Genomic DNA, 15,207 nt, shown 5'->3' with positions numbered 1-15,207 from the left:
TAGTGTTTTCTTTTTAAAGAAGCAGGGGAGATTTTTGCTATGTTCCATGGAGGCCTCGACAAGATCAGTATGTGATGGTGGCAGAAAAATCTCTTTAAATATTGGAAACATTTCTTTAGGAGTGTTGACTGACTGTTCTATTTTAGGTGCATAGTAGGAGGTCTGGGTGGACCTTATTTCTGCGTGAAAGTTTCTATTCACTTTCCTACATTCAGATTTAGAGGAGTTATCATAGGTTTTCCTCCACCTTCTTTCCAGGCGTTTGCACTCCTTTATTAACTGCCACAGTTGAGTGGTGAACCACGGGGATTTATTGTTGCATAGTGGTGGTTTCTACCAGAAGTACAATGTCCAGTGAGTTTGAAATCCACTCATTAAAATTATCTGACAAATGAGTGGTACGATCCGAGAGATTCTCTGGGGTCTGGAATTCTCGAGAATGGATGTCCATTCACCAAGCTTCAACTTGAGCCAGCGAAAGCTCAGTTGTCTATTAGAAGGCCGATGAATGGGAGAGGAGGGAATGGGGAGCATAAGCGAGATAAAGAATTGGTCAGACCATAGCAGCAGGAGGGGAGTTTGGGCTGATAAATCTGTGACACTGCTAAATACGAGATCAATGGTATGACCCTTGATATGCATAGAACCGCTGACCAGCTAGGTAAGATCTAGGGCCACAAGACCCATAAGAAAGCTTTTAGCGGACACATTGCTTGCATCATCCATGTGAATATTGAAGTCTCCGAGAAGAGTAAGATTAGGTTTAAGTTTGAGACCAGCTCGGGAAGAGCTTGGATGAACTGGTCATGGGGACCAGGGGGTGGTAGATCAAAACTCCCAAAAACATAAAGGTAGGATTCAATGCTAGTGAGAAAAGCATACTTTCACACCCAGGAGTAGTCAAATGCCATAAAGTGCATTTAATAGAGTCCTTATAAATGATGGCGATCCTACCACCCCTGATGTGTGGCTTATCTAGCCTGCTTACCAGGTAGCCGTGAGAGAGTTCCAGAGCAATATCCGAGGAAGATTCCTCATGGAGCCATGTTTCTGTTAAGAACAAAGCCTCTGGGACAAGGTCACTCAATAAAAATTTAATGTCTAGTTTATCCCCGATAGGGACCAACAGTTAACTAATGGAAGCTTAATAGCTGATACCTTGGACTCCTCATGAGGCAGCCTGGCTTCATGCCGTGGAGACCATTGACAGCTGTTACAGGACCACACTGGGGAACAAGGGTCAAAAGCGTGGTAACAGGACTCGGGAGTGAGGGTTCTAAGGACTCAGAGTTGACTACAGGGAATGTCGTCTTTCCTCAGCTTAGATGAGCAGCATCCCGGGCCCCGGCCAGGCGCAGATGATGGGCTTGCTTTAGGCGTGCCAGAAGCGCACCTTCTGCGCTCATCTGCTGTATTATGACCCTTATATGGGGTCGAGGCGGTGGCACACAGCACAACTGGACCGGAGCCCAAACAGGCAGCTCTTCAAAGCACACGGGCCAAGAGTTAAAATGGCGTCTGGGGTGAGATGAGGAGGAAATGAAGGTATTTCAAGACAAGCACTCTACCAAGTAGAAAAAAATTAACAAATAAGCAGGCTCAAAGCAAAGTCTATGTTACCAGCAGTCTGCAGGTCCGCTGCGTGTCCGCTGCATATTGACCCTTACTTTGGGTCAAGGGGGCGGCACACAGCACAACTGGACCGGAGCCCACATAGAAGTGCCAAATCGCCATTGTAGATTGTTTATGTACAGGAATGGACACCTTCCTACACATAAACAATCATTCCCTTCAACGCAGGCATCCATGCAGTATGGTGCAAGGGTGCCTGTGCTGGCAGCTAAATGTAGGCCCAGCGCTAAGGGAAACACAGGGATGCACTGTATTTTTGTAAATACAGCACATCCCTGCGCTTTAGCACTGATGCAGTGCGGCGATGCCAATTTCGCTGCGGTGCCGCAACAGTCTCTTGTAAATCTGGCCCTAACCATTGATGCTTCTTCGACATATTATGTTACATGCCAACTTTCATTTTCACTGGTATAATAAATTTTCTGCAGAATCATCCATTATTGGGGTGTCCGTCCAGGGTCTAGTTGATACGGGACACCAGATATATTCATTGTGTTTATTCTAAGAATAATCAAGAGTAAAGACTTTCGATGCCATGGACTGATTTTTTATCCCACGGACTGCGATTGATTTGCAATACGCTTTGCAAACTGAGATTGTGTGGTGTTCTCTCCAGATGTGTACCCACCTTTTAGAATTAGTATGCAAGGAAACAACAACAGGGTCAGAACTAGTGAAAGGTAGCAACCTCTCATCTTGCATGTTCAGTCAACAGAGCAATCGGCGGAGCTTCACTAAGGGTGAAAGATTTGGCATGTTTGACATAGTTCAGGCTACTGACTGCTCTCAACTCACCTACTCCATAAAATCTGAACTATTATTCAAGTAAGCAGAATGATTCAGATGTGGACTCTGAAATCCCTAAAGCATCCTTAGAGAACTGGTGGTTGGATAGTGATCATTTCATTTATTTTTTTGGCAAATCTTTTTATTGATTTTATCCATTTAACATAACTCCAGTTTTTACTGTACAGATTTAAAGTAGCATAGCCACCAGCCAGACATATATCGCGGTCTTCCAATTTGCATATACAAACTCCATGTGGATGGACCAATAAAACGCTTTCAGCATAATGGAGTGATAATAGCAATGTTGACATACATAGGTGTCATGAGGTGACCAGAAACCAAGAATGTACTGGATAATCCCGACATGAAAGAGGTGACACCATACGCATCGGAAACCATCTCCAGCGAGTCTAGGGTCTGCTCAACTCTAATATAAGTGAGGTCCTGCATACAAGAAGATATTAATACGCATACAGGAGCAACAGTGGTGAGAGAAAAAAGATTGCATAATACAAACCGAACTGGTAACAAAACGTTGGAGCCTATTCACAACCCCCCATACCTCCAGAGGCCAGCAAACCCAGCGCATGATAGCATCCCGACAGCAACGTTCGTGGGTAGAGCAATACATGAACATCATTTGAACAGGGAACATGCAGGAGCAGCAGAAACTTATAGGAGAAAGCATACAAATAGATGACTTGGTAATAGATACGTGTCACGGTATAGCTAAGCGGGACCTAGCTCGTTGTCGGTTGCCATTGGATCACCATCAATTATGACTTGACCCTCCCCCCGCAACTGAGTCAACGTCTCATCCCAACTAGCCGAGAGGGGATACGTGCGCAGGTCCATAGCATTCTCACGCCACAGTGCAGCCCCCTCTGCCTCCTCCCATACCATAAAGGAGCGCATCCAAGCCAGTACCGATGGGGGCACAGTGCCCTTCCATCTTTTAGTAATGATACGCTTGGCTGTCAAAAGACCCAAGTCCAGGAATCTTGTAGACGCTTTGGGCCTCATTACAACTTTAGAGGAAGGTGTTAATCCATCCCAAATGTGACGGATATACCACCAGCCGTATTACGAGTCCATTATATCCTATGGAACTCGTAATACGGCTGGTGGTATATCCGTCACATTTGGGACGGATTAACACCTCCTCCAAAGTTGTAATCAGGCCCTTTATGATTTTTGGCTCTCGGGAAAAGACCCACTATCTAACAGCAGTGGACGCGACGTAAACTTGGATATGCCAATAAAAATTTAAGGAGAGACAAGACCAGAACATGTGGAGGAAGTCTGCCCCAATTTTGCTGCAGCGAGGGCAAGCGGAGTCCATTCGATTAAAATACCTGTTAATGCGGGCTGGTGTGAGGTAAGCTCTGTGGAGAATGTAAAATTGAATGAAGCAGAATCTGGCATTACGGGGGACATTAGTATGGCTGGACAGTTCCCCTGACCAAGTGGCCTCAGTGAAGGGTCCCTCTTGATCACCCTCCCAAGTAGTTCGCAAGGCAGTGAGGGCCCCTGCTGTAAGTGCTCTAAGCGCATCATTGAACCATCGAATCAAGTGCCTACCTTGTCCCATAACTTGTAAGTATTGCACCAATAGGTGCATGGGGGGCTCGGAGGACATTTCTCCCTATCCGCGCGATAGTGCCCGCAGCAACGAATTGTACAAAAGAAACTGTCCCGGTGGCAGTCCCTCCTCCAACGAGCGGCCCGTAAACTGAATCAGACCACCCTTGCTGTATAGATCACCCAAGGTGTGTATGTCAGCTGCATGCCAAGGACCCAATTCTGCAATGGTCGTGAGACGTGTGCCGCATTGTGTACCCAGCACCACCAGTGCTGGAGCGTAGGGAACAGTGTCACTTGTGAGGCGCAGGGATCTACGGTAACAGCGGTGAGCCACATTCAGCAGGACCTCTGCAGGGGACCGCGATTTAGTGAAGGGGTGAAAGAGATGTGAAATCCGGGTTAGTGTCCAGGGCGGAGAATTAGTTGCAGTGTCAGCCAGCTGAAGGTTCGCTAGCCAATGCGCCACCCACTGGAGCTGGGAGGCCAGGTAATAATGTTCCATATTTGGAACCGAAAGGCCACCTCGGGAAAGGGGTAAACAGAGCTTTTTCAATGCCACCCTACAGCGGCCCTGATTCCAAGCAAACTCCCGTATTCTAGGCTCCAAATCACAAAAGAAAACAGCTGGAACATAATGAGGCGAATTGCAGAAGTAGTATAGAGGCGAAGGAGGACTACCATTTTCAAGAGGGCGACCCTACCAGCTATCGAGAGCGGTAAAGTTTGCCAGACGGTCATCTATCGGATGGAGGACACTGCCCTGCGGAGATTGGCATCATGTAGGTCCCTCTCCGTGTGGAATATCTGCATGCTCAGACAGCTGAACGAACTTGGCTGGCAGGGGACATCTGTGCCAGATGGGTCAAGCGCAGGAAGTGTGGGCCCATCCCAAAGCGACGCAATGACTCAAACAGGTAGGACCATTCCAAGGAACCAAAGGCCTTCTCCAGATCGAGGACCAGACATCCTGCACAAGGACAATCCCACGTTGAATATTGCATAACTCTAAAAAGGCGCCGGATATTACTCGAGGTGTCCCTTGCAGGTACAAAATCGTTTTGGTCTGAGTGCACCAATTGTGGGACCAAGGGCACCAAACGAGTTGCTAGAACCTTGGCCAGAATTTTATAGTCTGTATTAAGCATTGCTAACAGCCTATAGGAGCCCAGCTCAGATGGATCTTTGCCCGGTTTAGGGAGCGACACCAACAATGCCTCGCACTGCGAAGCCGGCAAGATCGCTCCCTGCAGCGCCTGCTCATAAAGAGAGAGAAGACGGGGCACGAGCATTGCAGAGAAAGACTTGTAAAACTCAGACGGGAGTCCGTCCGGACGGGGCGTCCTGCCGGTCGATAGGGCTCGTATCACCCTCGCACACCTCTTCCAATGTCAGGGGTACCTCCAGTTCTGCCTGCTGATCATCCGACAATCGGGGTAGAGTGCTGAAAAAAAATCAGCTCCCATTTCTAGGTCATCTACCACCACAGACCGATAAAGTGACCAATAGTACTCAGTGAATTCACAGTGAATCTCCCGGGGGGCATGAAGCATGTCCCTAGTTATCGAACGGATCGCCATAATGGGGCTTTGATCATGGTCTTGACGGAAAAGCCAAGCCAGCATTTGCCCGAATGGTCTGCCAGAGCATGTGTGCGAGCCGAGTGAGCTGCGTAATTTAAGCAGCTCAGTCTCTCTAATAAGGAGATGCGTTCTGCTCTGGCCTCAGCTAATTGTTGTGAGTCCAGTGCAGAATGAGATTGCCTGCATTCATATCCCATAAGGGATCTCTCCACTCTAGTCAAGTCACTCTCAATAGACTTCCCCAAGTTCCACTGCGTGCTTATGCAGTGGCCCCTGATAAATGCTTTAAATGCCTCCCATTCAACTAATTCAGAGGACGCTGTGCCCATATTGTGATTAAAGTATTCGGGGATTACCTTGTCCAGCGAGGTCCTAAATGGTGCATTTTCCAGGGGTTCCGGACGGAATCTACAAGTGGGGATGTTTGGGGCGGAGTGAGTCCCATCCCAGATGCAGTAGCTGTGGATTATGATCAGAATGGGTATGGCCCAGATAGACCATTGTACGGCAGAATATAAGTTAGTAGTGCACACCAACCTGTCAAGACGGACATGCAAGCGATGCAGTGCAGAGTAGAATGAGTATATCCTGGTAGTGGGATGACATTGACGCCACACATCCACCATCCGCCAGTGTCGAAGCCAGTCGCGCAACACCAGTGCAGCCGTAATGGTAGGAGCAGTGGGCAATGGTGGGAAGGAACAATCCAGTGAGGGGTCCAGAACACAATTAATGTCGCCCCCAACAACCAGGGGAGGTATCTCCAGCGTGCTAGGAGGGGAGAGAGTGTGTGGAAGAAAGAGGCTTGGTCTGTATTCGGGGCATATATAAACCCCAACAGGACAGCACGGCCAGCAAGGCATCCGCGCAACAGTACGTAACGTCCCTGTTCATTTACAATATGATCGTCAACTACAAATGGGGTGCCTGGTCTAACCCAGATAAGTGCCCCCCTGGCGTAAGAGGAGAAGCCTGTCACATAGAGCTGCCCACGCCAGCACCGCTGTAATCTAGCCACTTCACGTTGCGCCAGATGAGTCTCCTGCAGAAACGCTATGTGTATTGAATGCCTTTTGAGATATGAATAGATGGAATATCTGCGTGCTGGCGTATGTATGCCACGCACATTCCATGTACGAAATTTAAATGGGTTCATGGTGGATCAGTAAGTAAACAGAATAATGGTGGCCCAACCCGAGGGATGGGGAGATTCAACTGTACGGCAGCGGGGCCCCAAGGAGGGAGCAGACAGTGCGGACATAGGGTCCATACAGAACATGTCAAAAACAGCTGGGGACCAACAACAGGTCCAGTAGTAACATGAGTGAATACCATTAGGGCGGAGGAACAACAGGTGTCTGCCCAAACCAAGTAATATGCTTATAAAGCACAAATAATTCTGTGGTAAAGAAAAGGGGGAATCCCCTCTAGTGGAATTATGAGGTAGACCAGGCGCTGGAGAAGTGGTAGCATTAAGGTCGGGACCACTAACCCAGCATGAAAGCGGGGAAACAGCTACAGCAGAGCGCAGCGTGTAGTGTAGAGGACACAGAGAGGTGCAACGCCCAGTGGACTTTGGGCTGCCACACAGCAGCATATCCGTGACAGGCATCTGAGCAGCATAGCCGACATTTGACCCAGTCACAAACTGCTGTACAGTGAAGTGCGTAATCAGTGGGTGAGTTCAAAGTAGTTAATCAGCTGTCTGAGGCGTCATCTCAGGGCGGCGGGGTGATCCAAGTTCAGAGGATGGCTCAAGGGAGGAGCCCTTATCTCCAATAGAGTCAGGGGGGTCTGCTTCACCATCCGAAGTTACTGAGAGGACACTAATGGCTGCTGTGGTTTGCAATGCACAACGACGTTCCTGCATAATTTGTTCCAGGTCGGGGGTGTGTCGCACCTCCCCCAATGCAGTTACTCGCTTTTTGTGATTCTGACATTTACGGAATCACGTTGATTGACCAGTTTGGAAGATTCCAGCCAGTCCCATGTCACCTCCGGCGTGTTGAAGAAGTGCGTTTTATTATCTGCCACCACACGCAGTCTGGTCAGGAATAGTAGGGAGTATGACTAGTTGAGGGAGCGGAGTTTGCGCTTAACTACCGGGAAAGATGCCCGCTCTTTTTGTCCGGCCATGGTGTAATCCGGGAATATCATAACCGGGGCATTGTGCACACTAATTGGGGATAATGTTCGTACTGCCCGTAGTATGATATTCCTATCCGCATAATGTAAGAGCCGGAGTAGAAATAGACGTGGACCTGCGCCAAGGCAGTCGGGCCCTAGTAGGGACTCTTTGGGCCCATTCAACCGAGAAAAAGGGCATCAGCGAGCCCTCCGGCAGCAGCCCTCAAAGCCAGGACTCAGCAAAAGCAACCACATCCAGGGCCTCCGTGCCTTCCGGTAGGCCCACTATTCTGAGGTTATTCCGCCTAGTGCGACCTTCTGCATCCTCTACTTGGCGCTCCAGTGTCCCTATCCATTCCAGTGCATTTTGTAATGAGGCCTCCAGTTGGTCCGACTTAGGCGTTAGGTCCTGAAGCTGTTCCTCTAGTGTGCGGGTTCTATCTGCTAATTTGCGATGATCCGCATGTAGGAGGGTGAGATCACTGGCCACCTTGTCGATTTTGCCCTCCAATGAGGTCCGAGCTTGTTCCAGAAAGGTGCCTATGCACTCTACAGCTGCCAGCACCACATCCAATTTAGTGCCATCCAGGATCGCGGCGCCTGCGGTTTGGTGCCAGTTCCAGCGCCAGTTCCACCGCCAAGGTGTCACCCAGAAGGAGGCTATGTGCGACGGAGCCGAATTCAGATGTGAGTGCTCATGTTTTACCATCCATATAGGAGGCCCGCTTGCATGCGTGATGTTACAGTCCAGGCGCAGCAGCACAAACAGCCTCCCTCCCAATCCTATTCAGCTGCACAGGATCACCACCAGTCCACAACACCGCAGACCCGCTGCACATTTGACCTGCAATACGAGCCGGTAAGCTAAAAATACCCCGGATGCAGAAGCCGGACAGTCAGTGCAGCGTTCATACGCCTCAGCTGAAAAGTCTAGGCCCCCAAGCAGGCACCAACCTGGTTGCTTCCCCCCCTGGCGCCGGAGGGGTAATGAGGTGTATCTCCGCAGGCCCGTTCCAGCCAATAGGTCCAAGGGCCTCCTCATTCTCCGCACTCCATTCTGCTGCAGTGTCCCAGTTTGTCTCATCACCCAGGGCGACCAATTTTGACAGCTTCCACACGCCCAGTCACCGCCGACCCAGTAATCTCTCATTCAGCTCATGCCGCAGGGCAGGTCTCTGCCTACCTTATGTGCAGGAAAACCCGGCGTCTCCGCGCGTGGCCCAGTCCATCGGGCGGCATCGAATCAGGCGCCCTCCATTGCCTTGCCAAGGCCACCGCCACCTCCTCATCTGAGGGAACCTCCACGAAGGGGCTGTTGCTTCCGGACCGGCCCGCGTGGCGTCTGCAGATTAGGCCGCACCACCCGGGCCTCACGTAGGGAGTTCACCCCGCTGACCAAGCAGGTCCTGCACACCTCCAATCAGCCCCCTCAGCTCTAGGGGGATCGGCGGTTGGGCGAGCGCTGTTGCAAACTCTGGTCAGCCCCCCAATCCTCATAAAATTAAGTGGGGTGTCACCACGGAGCGCTGTTAACTGGCGCCTGCCATCTTAGCCGGCAAGCCATACGCTCCCCCTGGATAGTGATCATTTCATTTGCTGGATTTCAAGTGAGAATTTCCCAATTGCTTGCTGACAAATGGTGTGATCATGGAGTACTTGCTTGGTTGTTCTGGCACAGTTAATTTGTAATAGGAGTAACTAGGAAAGGCAGAAATTGAGAATAATTACTGTGTTTTGGGAGTTTGTTATCCAGGGACAGCGGTGGTCCTGATAGCTGTTACCTATCAACAATCCCCTTTTAGCCATAAAAAAATAATAAAACCCTAAACATGCCTAAATGAAAACAGAGCATGTCCCTGCTGCTCAATTCTGGTATTGAGTCTGTCTCAAACTTCTCACCAAAAGGTAGCTACAGGAGCAAAGGCATTGGGATAACTAAAGGTTAGGTGTACTATTAAACTGGTTGCAACTGTTTTTTTCTACCAGTGTTGAATTTTGCGAACTGACCTATGCACTAATTCCAAATTGAAATGAATCATAATAAGTTCTACTTCAATAATACTGATGAGGTAGTTTGCAAATCACAACTCAATCCGATTGAATAGAATCACAGAGATGATGGTCTGCAAGAGTCTGCAGGCCACCATGTCTCCAGCTGCTTTTCAAGTGAAGATTTTTTTTTCAAATTGAGTCCATTTCCTTAAAGGAAATGGGGCTGTGTTTAAAAAAAAAAGTTTGGGGGAAACGTTTGTTTGAGAGTTTGCAGTGGTCCTTTGCACCACTGCCTACACTCCAACAAACATTTTTTTAATTCACAAAGGGAACCTTTCCTTTTGCAAATGGACACCTTGGAAGTCAGTAGGTTATTAATGTTTTGCAACCGGATTTCAGTCACAAAACATATCTCATATCAATTTGGTATTTTGAAGGGATGCCTACAAAACACCCTTCCAAATACGGAATCGACATGGAGTCACAAACCCATTTTAGGAGTCAGTAAAACTTTACTGACTCGTAAAATTAGTTTAATATGTAGTAAAAAACATTTTTGCCGTTGAAAATTGCAATTTGGACTGTTGGTGACTGTAAAAACATTTAGTACATCTGGCCACATATTTGCACAAGATGAGACAAGCTGGTGAAATAAGAGAACAAATACTGTGCTAAAAGATGACTTGTTCCTCAGCTCTTGACTTACCAAAATGTAGTACAGTGGGAGAGCAAACCAAGAAACTGTGGGGGTGATTCTAACTTCGGCGGGTGGCAGAGGCCGCCCGCCGAAGTACCCCCACCAAAATACCGCTCCTCGGTCGAAAGACCGCTGAGGGTATTTTGGGATTTGCCCTGGGCTGGCGGGCGGCCGCCAAAAGGCCGCCCGCCAGCCCAGGGCAAATCAGCCTTCCCACGAGGACGCCGGCTCAGAATTGAGCCGGCGTAGTGGGAAGGTGCGACGGGTGCAGTGGCACCCGTCGCGTATTTCAGTGTCTGCATAGCAGACACTGAAATACATTGTGGGGCCCTCTTACGGGGGCCCCTGCAGTGCCCATGCCATTGGCATGGGCACTGCAGGGGCCCCCAGGGGCCCCGCGGCACCCCCTACCGCCATCCTGTTCCTGGCGAGAGTCCCGCCAGGAACAGGATGGCGGTAGGGGGTGACAGAATCCCCATGGCGGCGGAGCGCGCTCCGCCGCCATGGAGGATTCTGCTGGGCAGCGGGAAACCGGCGGGAAACCGGCGGGAAACCGGCGGGAAACCGGCGGGAAACCGGCGGGAGACCGCCGGTTTCCTGAATCTGACCGCGGCCAAACCGCCGCGGTCAGAATGCCCTGCGGGGCACCGCCGGTCTGTCGGCGGTGCTCCCGCCGACCCTGGCAGAATGACCCCCTGTGTGTAGTGTTCAAAGATATAATATCAAATGCATGTGTGTGTGTTGGGTTCCAGTCATGTTTTCTTGTCACACACTATTATAAGTTTTAAGCATAATTCTAAGTTCTTCCAGTCATGAAAAAAATATATACAGAGGACCAAAGACAGAAAAGTAATGACTGTCCAAGCTCACACACCTCAACAACATTCAGAGGCCAGGATTAAAAAACATCCCTCCTGGTTCCACAATTTCCCACTCTCCACTAGATCACCCTTGATATAGGGGTGCTTCTGTTGGCAAGGCACAAAGAAGGCTGTCTTCACAGAAATGCCACTGTGTTGGGGGCCAAGCCCAGATTTTAGTGCAGCATTGATTATGAACATTTATTTGTTTAAGTGGAACCGGTGGTGTTAGATGCCACTTTACTTAATGCCATGGCTAAAATCAACCAACCAGTCTAGATTGTTACGGTGGTAGTGCAGATGTCTGCCCACTCTAATGAATTGTCCACTTTGTTAGGGTTTCTCACACGTTTTATTTTTACTACACGTAGACCTTATATTCAGCTTGTTTTGAGCTCATAGTTGGCAGGTAAGGGAATACAACTAATAAGAAACAGGGAGGACTATTATCTGGTTTCTGGGGCGGAAAGTAATTACAGAGCAGGATTCTTTGTGGGTACTATAATTTTACCACTGGTGCCTTAGGGCCTAATATATAGTTGCCCTGCTTTTGAATAACGAAATTACTCCCATTGACACTTGTCTCACTAGAGGCAGTGAGAGCGAGAGGTTAGGGTCAATTTCAGGAAGTGGTACAAAGAACTGCGTTCAGATAAAATATGATGGGGTAATCACACTTGATAAACTCAATGTCTGGCCAGAGTTGTACTTTCCTAACAGTTGTGTCTGGATGCTCCGTTGATTAATAATGGGATATAGGTTTGACTCACAGTTGTTAACTCAGCATGTCATTCTTCTAATGTCATTAAAATGACTATCATTGAGATATATACACTTAAACTGCTATGATTTAGTACCCAGTAACTACTCAAGGTGAATATGCACTTAATAAATACATAATTGTGATAGAGACTAGGGGATTGATTTAGAAACCATAATGAGATGAAAACTCGTAATGTAATGCTGCTTGTAGTCCTATCCCCCACCAAAATATATTCTGATGCCTCGTTGCACAAAGTGATAATGTGAAGTGATAATGGTAAGTTGGTCACATGACAGCTTTCCCATGCCCATTTGTTTGCCCCCGATGTCCATTAAGGATATGTAATACTAAAGTGATAGGTGTGGCTACATTAGCTAGATCCTTGCTAATCCTTTTTCCAGTTTGACTAATCATCTTTTTCCATGATTCTTCATCCTTCATGTAACTCTCATGGGAGCCCTCTGAAAAGAAATTCACTCTCCCTCTGAAAAGGAAATCATCTTTTTAGTGATTGTAATGTGTTGAAATGAAGTGTATGCCTTTTGTAGGGGTGAACAGAATCGAAAAGACTTATCAGGAGTGAAAAGAAAATCTTTTTTGTGTACAGACTTCCAGGAGTTCAACTCACAGAGAGTTTCTTTCACAACCCCTGAAGTGTCTTTTAGTCCAGGCACATAAACATTGTTTTGAGAGTGCAAAGCAGTTTTTTAACAACCATATTTGCCTAATGAATTTTATGATACTAATTTGTCAGTATGTTGGGAAGAATACAAGCAACCACCTCTTTCTTTGTTTCATTCTGTTAAAGTAGCATTCACTTTTGATGTTGTTTAAAATAATGGATTCCCCTAGATATGCTCAGGGATAATAACTGCATGGTTTTAAATCTCACTAAAATGACAGCATTTTTCTCAACATTTTGCAGAGATAGTAAAAGAAACTCACCCATTAAAAGCATACCTTTGTTTTATCGTTACCTGGGGCCATGCCCCCCAAAACATATACTTCTTTCTACGGGCCTGTGTGTGTGGCTGTGCAGAGGAAGTGTTAGAACAGTCCCTCACTGTGCTCACAGAAGATGTCTGTACTCAATCCCCAAGTAGTTAAAAGGGTGCTTTTATGTCTAGGGGGAAAAAAGTATTAAGTGAGATGACTTTCCTGTATTTTAAAACAGCACAATAATCTTCGACTGGTATGACTTTTCATTCCCATTGAGCACAGTAGAAACAAACAAAAAACAAGCACGCTGATTTGGAATTCCCTAGCCAGACTCCAAGTCGTGTTAATGAAGCAGTCAGCTTCATGCAATGCTTTGGAGCCTTACCTCACTCGAGCACTTTCTCATATTCCTTTTCATGTTTAACCTCTTCAGATGACTTTTGCTGTTGTGGCCTATGTTCTTTTCATGCAAACGGGCAAATTGCAGTTGTTCTTACAACCGTATGCTTCTTTTAAGAGTGGATGTTTTGCTTTCCTGGTTAAAGGGGGCTAATTAAAGCTCTGTTTCTGGTCTCTCCTGAGCCGAGCTGGGGACGCACACCTAGGATTTGATCTTAAAGTCTGCGGAGTTGCAAAAAATAACCCACGTGTAAATCTGTGATTAAAAGGGGCAGCGAGATGTAACCAGCGAGACGTAACCAGCGCTCCTAACGTGTGGCGGGACCGTCACCCATTTGGAAACCAAAAAAGTAGTCCCAAAATAATGCAACAAAATGCCCACTGCATATGTTTAGTAGTAGTTGGAAGGTCTACTCGGGGAGGGATGAACCCCGGAAGAGGCATGACATATGCATGCCCTTGCCAAATGGGGAGAACGCAAAATGGAGCAAAATTGGTGCCAACAAATGGCAAGCCTTTGGGCGGGCTGAAGCCCAAGATTTAGAAACTGTATGTCTCGGTTCTAGACAGGGAGACCTAAAAATCAGTGGACTTGTCTCGCTGGGCAGTTCATCTTTGGAACCACCAGGCTTTCTCTGGCAGTTCAAAACAGGAAAAATGTACGCCAGTAGGACCGTTCTTCAAAACAGCTGCTCTTCTGACATACATTGACTGACAACCCTGCACCAGATGGGCCCAGGATCACAGTCCAGCTGAAGCCTAGCAGACTCTGCGGAAAGCTTGTAGTAAGACTTAATGAGAATGCAGTCCACAAATGTAACTAGATTATTGTATTAACAAAGTATTTCAGCGGTGGGGACTTATTTCTGTTTCAGAAAGCATTAATAACAATATTTTGTTATATAGCTCTTCATCACAATTCTGAGAGCTGTAAATGACAGATGTTACTATTGTCTAATGTTTTGTACTCAGTTTATTGAGCTTGACATTGGAAGGATAGAATGCAGAGTCTTCCTTACTGGGATTTGAAATTGTAACTTTTCAAAAAATTCAGCTGGCTATAAAGAAACAGTCTTTACAGAATGACTTCACAATGACTGCTTCGCATATGCCCTGAGATCGCTACTTGTTTCCAAACTAATGCAGTATACTTTGAGTAAATGTTGTAGAAGCTATGGTGCGTTTGTAAGTGCACTTTGAAAGTAGATTATGCATGGCTAACTGAAAAATCATTTTGCATTAGATACATTTTCTCATGTTCTAAAGCAAAACACATTCGCTTACTATAAACACTCCTAAGGAAGAGACAAATACCTATTCAGATAACCTTATGTTATCAAGGTAAACCTCAATGTGGGCTATATAAATGCACATTGAGGTTTATAGAAAGAGGTATGCAGCCAGCACGCACCCCACCAAGCTATGTTGTCCACTTCACTCTTGTCAATGCAAACATCTGAAGAAGCACACAGAGGGCCAAGGAATGTTTAGAGACCAATGAATATTCAATCCTTATACATAGTCAAAACTCACAAAATACCGGATCTGTATACTGTCATGACACATGTTGTCACTAAGTAAGGAAGGGTGCTGTCCCTAACATGCTGCAGGTAAAACTTTCTTAGGATATAAACCCTCAGTCATCCTTAGGAGACATGCTTCATGGTAGGGTTCCTCCTCATACCACAACATGCTGTTGTAGTGTGGACTAAAACTCTTGCAATCAAGATGAGCTCATCTGGATGCGCAGTCCATATGTAAGTGAAGGGATGGTGCAAAGTGCAATTAGGAAATAATGTAAACTGAAACTAGCTTTTGATGAAACTCCTTTACTTTATTGTGCCC

Source organism: Pleurodeles waltl, chromosome 6 (genome assembly GCF_031143425.1).
Source record: "Pleurodeles waltl isolate 20211129_DDA chromosome 6, aPleWal1.hap1.20221129, whole genome shotgun sequence".
NCBI classification, from domain to species: Eukaryota; Metazoa; Chordata; class Amphibia; order Caudata; family Salamandridae; genus Pleurodeles; species Pleurodeles waltl.
Note: the sequence above shows the minus strand (reverse complement) of the source record.